Below are 6,581 nucleotides of genomic sequence, written 5' to 3'. Positions count from 1 at the left end.
CATTTCCCGATCTCTGCAGCCGCACATCGGGAAATGTCTCACTGCTTGTGATTAGCGATGTGCAGTGCTGACTTCCTGGCATGCTCGGCACGTGCAGCTTGCGAACACGCCAGAGCTCATCCTTAGGAATATTCCGAGATATTTCATATGTTTAGTTTCCCAGCGGAAAGGAAAAAAAGGCTTCAGCTGATGTGCAATTGATTGGGGAACGGTTATATTTAATATCTCGGATTTTGATAGGTTAATTTGGAAGTTAAATATGTTTTGGAAATCAGAAAATGCTGGCATTAGGTTTGGGAGTGAAATGGGTGGTTGTTGGGTGAAAAATAAAATATCATCAGCATAGGCTGCATATTTATGGAGTCTGTTTCCAATTTAAATACCATGAATATTTCTGTTGTGTCTAATTGTGGCCAAAAAAGGTTCAAGGGAGATGGCAAAAAGGAGGGGGGATAAGGGGCAGCCTTGTCTGGTCCTGTTGTGTAATGTGAAAGGTTCACTTAAAGAGCCATTTATGCAGACTTGTGCGGGAAAGGTTGGAATAAAGTGAGGAAATGCAGTGAAACATCTTGGGGCCAGTCCACCCTATCAAATGCTTTTTTAGCATCTGTGGAGCGAAGGAGGGTGGGCTGGGAGTATCTGCGAACATAATGGATCAGGGAGCGCAAGGAGTTATCCCTGGCTTCCCTGTTGGGAATAAAGCTGGTTTGGTCAGCCGTTATCCATCGGGGGAGTAGGGGCAGCAATCTATTCGCCATAACCTTAGCGTAAGGTTTAGTGTCTATGTTTAAAAGGGATATGGGCCTGTAGCTACCACATAAGGTAGGTTCCTTACTGGGTTTAGGGATGACGGTGATATGGGCAGATAGGGATTCCGGACGTAGGCCATAAATGTGGGAGATGGAATTAGCATATGCTGTGAGACAGGGAAGCAGGATATCGCTAAATGTTTTGTAATATAAGATGGTAAAACCATCTGGGCCAGGGGCTTTACCTGAGGGGGAGGATTTTAAAGTGTTCTGAAATTCTTCAATGGAGAAATTAGATTCCATAGTCTCAATGGCCGATCGTGGAAGTTTGGGGAGATTGGCAGCTTTCAAGTAGGTGAGTATACGTTTACGTTTTTCTAGTTGTGGAAGTGATGCTAGGTCGTCCTCGACATTGTATAAATCAGCATAAAACTCTCTGAATGCTTTGGTGATTTGGGGGGTAGCATGTACTATTACGCCTGATTGGAGTTTGATTTTAGGTATGAAAGCAAGGGTCTTTTTGGCTCTGAGGGATCTAGCAAACTGCTTACCTGGTTTGTTACCCCATTCGTAAACTTTTTGTGAAATGTAATGAAATTTCCTTTTAGTGTCAAGGTCTAGGAGAGCTTTGAGTTCTTCTCTTTTAAGAGTAAGAGCGTCCAGATGTGTAGCTTGCATAGATAATTTGTGTTGTTTGTCAAGTTCGGCAATCTGACCTAGGACCCATTTGAGCTGTTGACCATGTTCCCTTTTTCCTTGCACCCAGTTCAATGAAACAGCCCCTCATAGAAGCTTTATGGGCTTCCCACAGGACAGAAGGAGAGGTTTCCAAGGATGCGTTTTCCTTGAAATACTGTCACAGAGAGGTGGATAGCAAGGAAACCTCTGTTGAGTTAGAGAGGAGTGAGTCATTGAGCTTCCAGTTATTGTGGCGATGTGGCAGAGTGGGCATGGTCAAACATATGGAAACAGGTGCATGGTCTGAAATAGAAGCAGTGCCTATGGTGGCGGAGTGTAGGAGAGGGAGGTGGAAGTGATCAAGAAACATGTTGTCTATTCTGGAATAGGAGTGATGTGTTTTGGAAAAGTGGGAGAAATCTTTATCTTTAGGGTGTAGTATGCGCCAGGTGTCTATGAGTTATAAATCCAGAAACCTTTTTTTGACCTGCGCAATTCGCTTAAATGGGATATTAGAGCGGCCCTGTGAAGTGTCGATAGTGGGATCTAGAGGCATATTTATATCCCCCGCTAGAATAATCAAACCTTCAGCAAAATGTGATAGTTTTGTAAGAAGTTGGGTGAGGAAGGATGGTTGGGGCTATATATGTTCGCTAGGGTACATTGGGTGTTGCCCATGTAACCTTTAAGAAAAAGGAAACGACCATGATTGTCTGCTAACATTGTAGTGAGGCGAAAAGATGCACTGGTGCTGAACCCAATGGCTACTCCTCTGGCTTTGTTGGTATCAGATAGACTGTAATACCATTGTGGAAATTGTTGCGAGTATAGTTTAACGGGTGTTGAATGCGTCAAGTGCATTTCCTGGAGGAAAGCGATTGAACAATTTTTCAATTCTTGATGCCTCTTAGCTGCCACGTTAAGGCCCTTTACGTTATATGAGAGAACCTTTAGAGTAGCCATTAAGTCAGATGTGAGTGGGTCTTCAGCTTATATAACCATGCATGCCAGCGGGGAGGGGGGGGGGATGGGATAAGGAGACCAAGAGAGAGATAAAGAGAAGAACAAATATTGAAAAGACATTCATTCTGTGAAACCAATGGGGATGAGAGGAGATGCACGCAGAAATCTGCGGTGGTCCCAGTGGGGAGGGGGAGAGCGAGCAGCCAACATGGACTCGAAGATGAGACCTATGATAAGAGCACGTAGGCTGCCGACACTCGCCCACCCCAGGAGGAGAGGGGCGGGGGACGTACGCCATGTTAAGGGCATAAACAAGAAGCAATTAATAGCACGTAGAGGAACTGCGATTAGGATGGGCCTATATGGTAAGCCCTTTTTTTATGTTTTGGTGTATGAGGGCACTGCTGCACCTTCCAGCAGCCAGGATACACCCGAGGCATCCATCGCAAACAACAGGGAGCAACGACCTCCATTTAAAGCATTACATGCCTATTACCCCTGTAGGGGTACCAGGAGTCAGTGAGTAGGAAATCAGAAGGGGGAGCACAGAAGTCACTTGGAAATATCTTAAGCACTAAAGTCACCCCTAGGAGGTCCTGACCTGATGCAGATATAAGCTGATGGGACTATTGTATACCATTCTGACATCACTGCAGCATATGCCGGGTCTAGGCTTCACTATATGAGTCTTAGTGTACCCATATGGCTGATATTTTATGTTTGATTTATGTAAACATGTGGATGTGTTTGATGCAGATATAAGCCTATACATCACTCTGATCTATTTACTGTAGCATATGCTGGGTTCCAGCTCCACTATATGACTTATATTGCACGCGCCTGGATGATATGATCTACAGTGTACCCAACTGGTTGACTGCTTGTATTTGATCTGTGATTTTTTCTATCTAGTTGGCACAGTGTATATTAACACATATACAGTGGGACATCTCGGTCAATATACTGTGCCCACATAGGCAGTCTATATACACACCATTCTTTTCATTATTTTATTATTATTTTCTCTTTACACATATTATTAAACACTCAACCATATTTTGTTCAGGGATCCTAGGATTCTTCTTACCCATTTCACACCAGCCACTGGGGTATTCTTCTTACCTACTGACTGTGATGATATGAACATTAGTGTGCAAGTCTATAATGGTATCATTATAAAATTACCTTCTGTGGTTTTTTCCTAATATGCAATAGCATTTAGGTTTTCTAGGTAGCACCAATCACCCCATCTCTCTCTTTTTAGTCCATTAACAAGAAGCAGTATGCTCCGTCAGCATACGGCCTCTGGAAAGTAACATCATCAAAGTAAGTCGTAAGCTCTAGCAATATAGGACGGTAAGGAAAAACAGAAAAAACATGTTAAATCTTTCAAAGCGGAACAAGAACCAGTATTGTGTGACCATATTATGGGGGGAAAAACAATAAGCAGAATACAGCTTGAGATGGTCACAAGTTTGTTGTGAGGCTGAGCTCAGGGAGGTTCAGGGTGGGGGTTCGCCAACAAAATGTGGAGAGGTGTGGAACTGGGGTGAGAGCTACAGTCAATATAAAATGTGGTAGCAAAGGAAATAAGCGTGGGCAGGGGAGTATCTCACCCATTTTTCTGAGAGGAGCCCGGAGTAGCAGCACGCTTCTGTTTGGATGGAGAGTTCCGCCATTGAGATGTCTGGGGGGCAGAGAAGGTAGGTACGGGATTTAGCCACCCCGGGAGCTCCAATGGTTGGAAGTGAAGGAAGGCAGGGAGCTCTTCAGCGAACTGCAATGTGAATGAGTGGCCGTTTTTAGTAGCTATCAGGCTCGCGGGGAAGCCTCATCTGTAAGTGATCCCGTCCCCTTTCAGTTGATCTAAGAGAGGTTTCAGTGCTCTGCGTCGATGAAGGGTCTCCTTGGAAATATCAGGGTAGATGTTGAGAACTGCCCTATCAAAATCAATTCTAGGAGTACTGCACAGCTTGATCATGACAGCATTTTTATCTTCAAAATAGTGAAGGCGGCATAAAACATATATGGGTGCTGCTGCCACTGGGGAGCTACAGTTCATTGAGGGAACCATGAATGCCAACATGTACTATGACATACTGAAGCAGAGCATGATCCCCTCCCTTAGTAGACTGGGCCGCAGCTCGGTATTCCAAAATAATAACGACCCCAAACACACCTCCAAGACGACAACTGCCTTGCTAGAGAAGCTGAGGGTAAAGATGATCGACTGGCCAAGCATGTCTTCAGACCTAAACCCTATTGAGCATCTGTGGGGCATCCTCAAACGGAAGGTGGAGGAGCACAAGGCCTCTAACATCCACCAGATCCATGAGGTCGTCATGGAGGAGTGGAAGAGGACTTCAGTGGCAACCTGTGAAGCTCTGGTGAACTCCATGCGCAAGAGGGTTAAGGCAGTGCTGGAAAAGAATGGTGGCCACACCAAAACTTTGGGCCCAATTTGGACATTATCACTTAGGGGCGTACTCACTTTTGTTGCCAGCGGTTTAGACATTAATGGCTGTGTGTTGAGGTTTTTTGAGGGGACAAATTTACACTGTTATACAAGCTGTACGCTCACTACTTTACATTGTAGCAAAGTGTAATTTCTTCATTGTTGTTACATTAAAAGATGTAATAAAATATTTACAAAAATGTGAGGGCTGTACTCACTTTTGTGAGATACTGTATATTCTTCTTGATGTACTGTATATGTTAATGCCACTAAGCCAAAACATATAGATATTAATTCCTTTTTGTACCTCAATTTAGTGTTCAAGCATTCTGTCATTTATATGATCCTTCCTGTGTGCGGCTTATATTTTTACATATGCAATGCTGACATGTCATGATTGTGTTTGCGCTGTGTGGCTTAAAAAATAATAATTTCTGACAAAAAAAATTATTGGGATTTGACTGGCTCCTATAGGCAAAAAACTTAACTTCCTTTGCAACACTTATTTCAGTCCAAGTATATAAGTAGACTAGTGATTTAAAAGATAGCGAGATTTATAGGTCAGATAATGTTTTTTGCTAATAAATTCCAAATACATGCAGTGAACAGGCTCTGATTTTGTCCACAATTTTAGTTTCCCTGTACACATGTATGCAAGCCATGACATGCAATCCATCTTTCAATAAGGAAATGTGGTAGAAACCTCTTAATCCCTCTCTGACAGACATTCACCCTCATTGGTAATCACTACTTTATTCTCTCTGGAAAAAGGTGTTAGATTTCCCCCACTAAACCAGAATTGCGTATAATTACACCCGTGTGTGCTCTATATAAGCCTTTCCAGAGTGGAAGAGGTTAACACCCTAAAGATATATGGTTTGTGTTTTCACTTACACCAGTTTCTGACATTTTAATATAAGGAGAAAAAAAATCTAAAAAGAAGAAAAATATAAGGAAGTTTCTTTCAATGACAGATCAAAATGAAAAAAATAAGCAGAGTTTTCTTCCAAAGGTATTTTTCTACATAACTGTGCACTCCAGGCGTTTGTGGCCTGCTCTTTCCACTTCAGTAATGGTGAATGATCACACTTTCCAGACATGGATTTCCAGAATTGGCTCAATACACTGGTTTATAATGAAATAACAGCCCAAGCAAACAGGGACACAATAGTTAAACAAAAAAAACATGCATTGCCATGGAGAAAAAACAGATTGGTTCTCTTCAATGTGCAGATCCCAAAAACCTTCATGAATTCAACAAACTGGGTAAATAATTATACATATGTACTTACATGTGGTGTGACAAAGTAAGTACACCCCATGGAAATAGTTGACTCCTAACATAATTGAGCATTAGATTTGATTCAAATAGTGCCCACGGAAAAATGATAAACTTGAACAAATTACACATAAAATTGACAGTGTATTCAGTGATCTTAATGAATAAAAATGCAGATTTGTCATATGGAGAAAATGCACCCCTACTTTTACCACCACTACAAATCCATGAAATTCGAATTCGCATTGTAGATTAGGCATCAGTGATTAGAACATCCTTAAGGAGTATGCAGATAGAACCGATCTTATTTAAACCTCAGAAATCCAGGGTCTGGTGTTCTCTTTGCGTGGTGCGATCATGCCAGAATCAGTAGTGCTTAAAGTTGTAACAAATAAGTCTGGTAAGTAATTCAAAAACTTCCAATAATTGCAAATTATTTGAAATCATTTCACTGTCC

This window comes from Aquarana catesbeiana, linkage group LG01 (genome assembly GCF_042186555.1).
Source record: "Aquarana catesbeiana isolate 2022-GZ linkage group LG01, ASM4218655v1, whole genome shotgun sequence".
In the NCBI taxonomy this organism is placed as follows: Eukaryota; Metazoa; Chordata; class Amphibia; order Anura; family Ranidae; genus Aquarana; species Aquarana catesbeiana.
The sequence above is the reverse complement of the archived record's forward strand: the minus strand, read 5'-3'. Positions refer to the sequence as shown.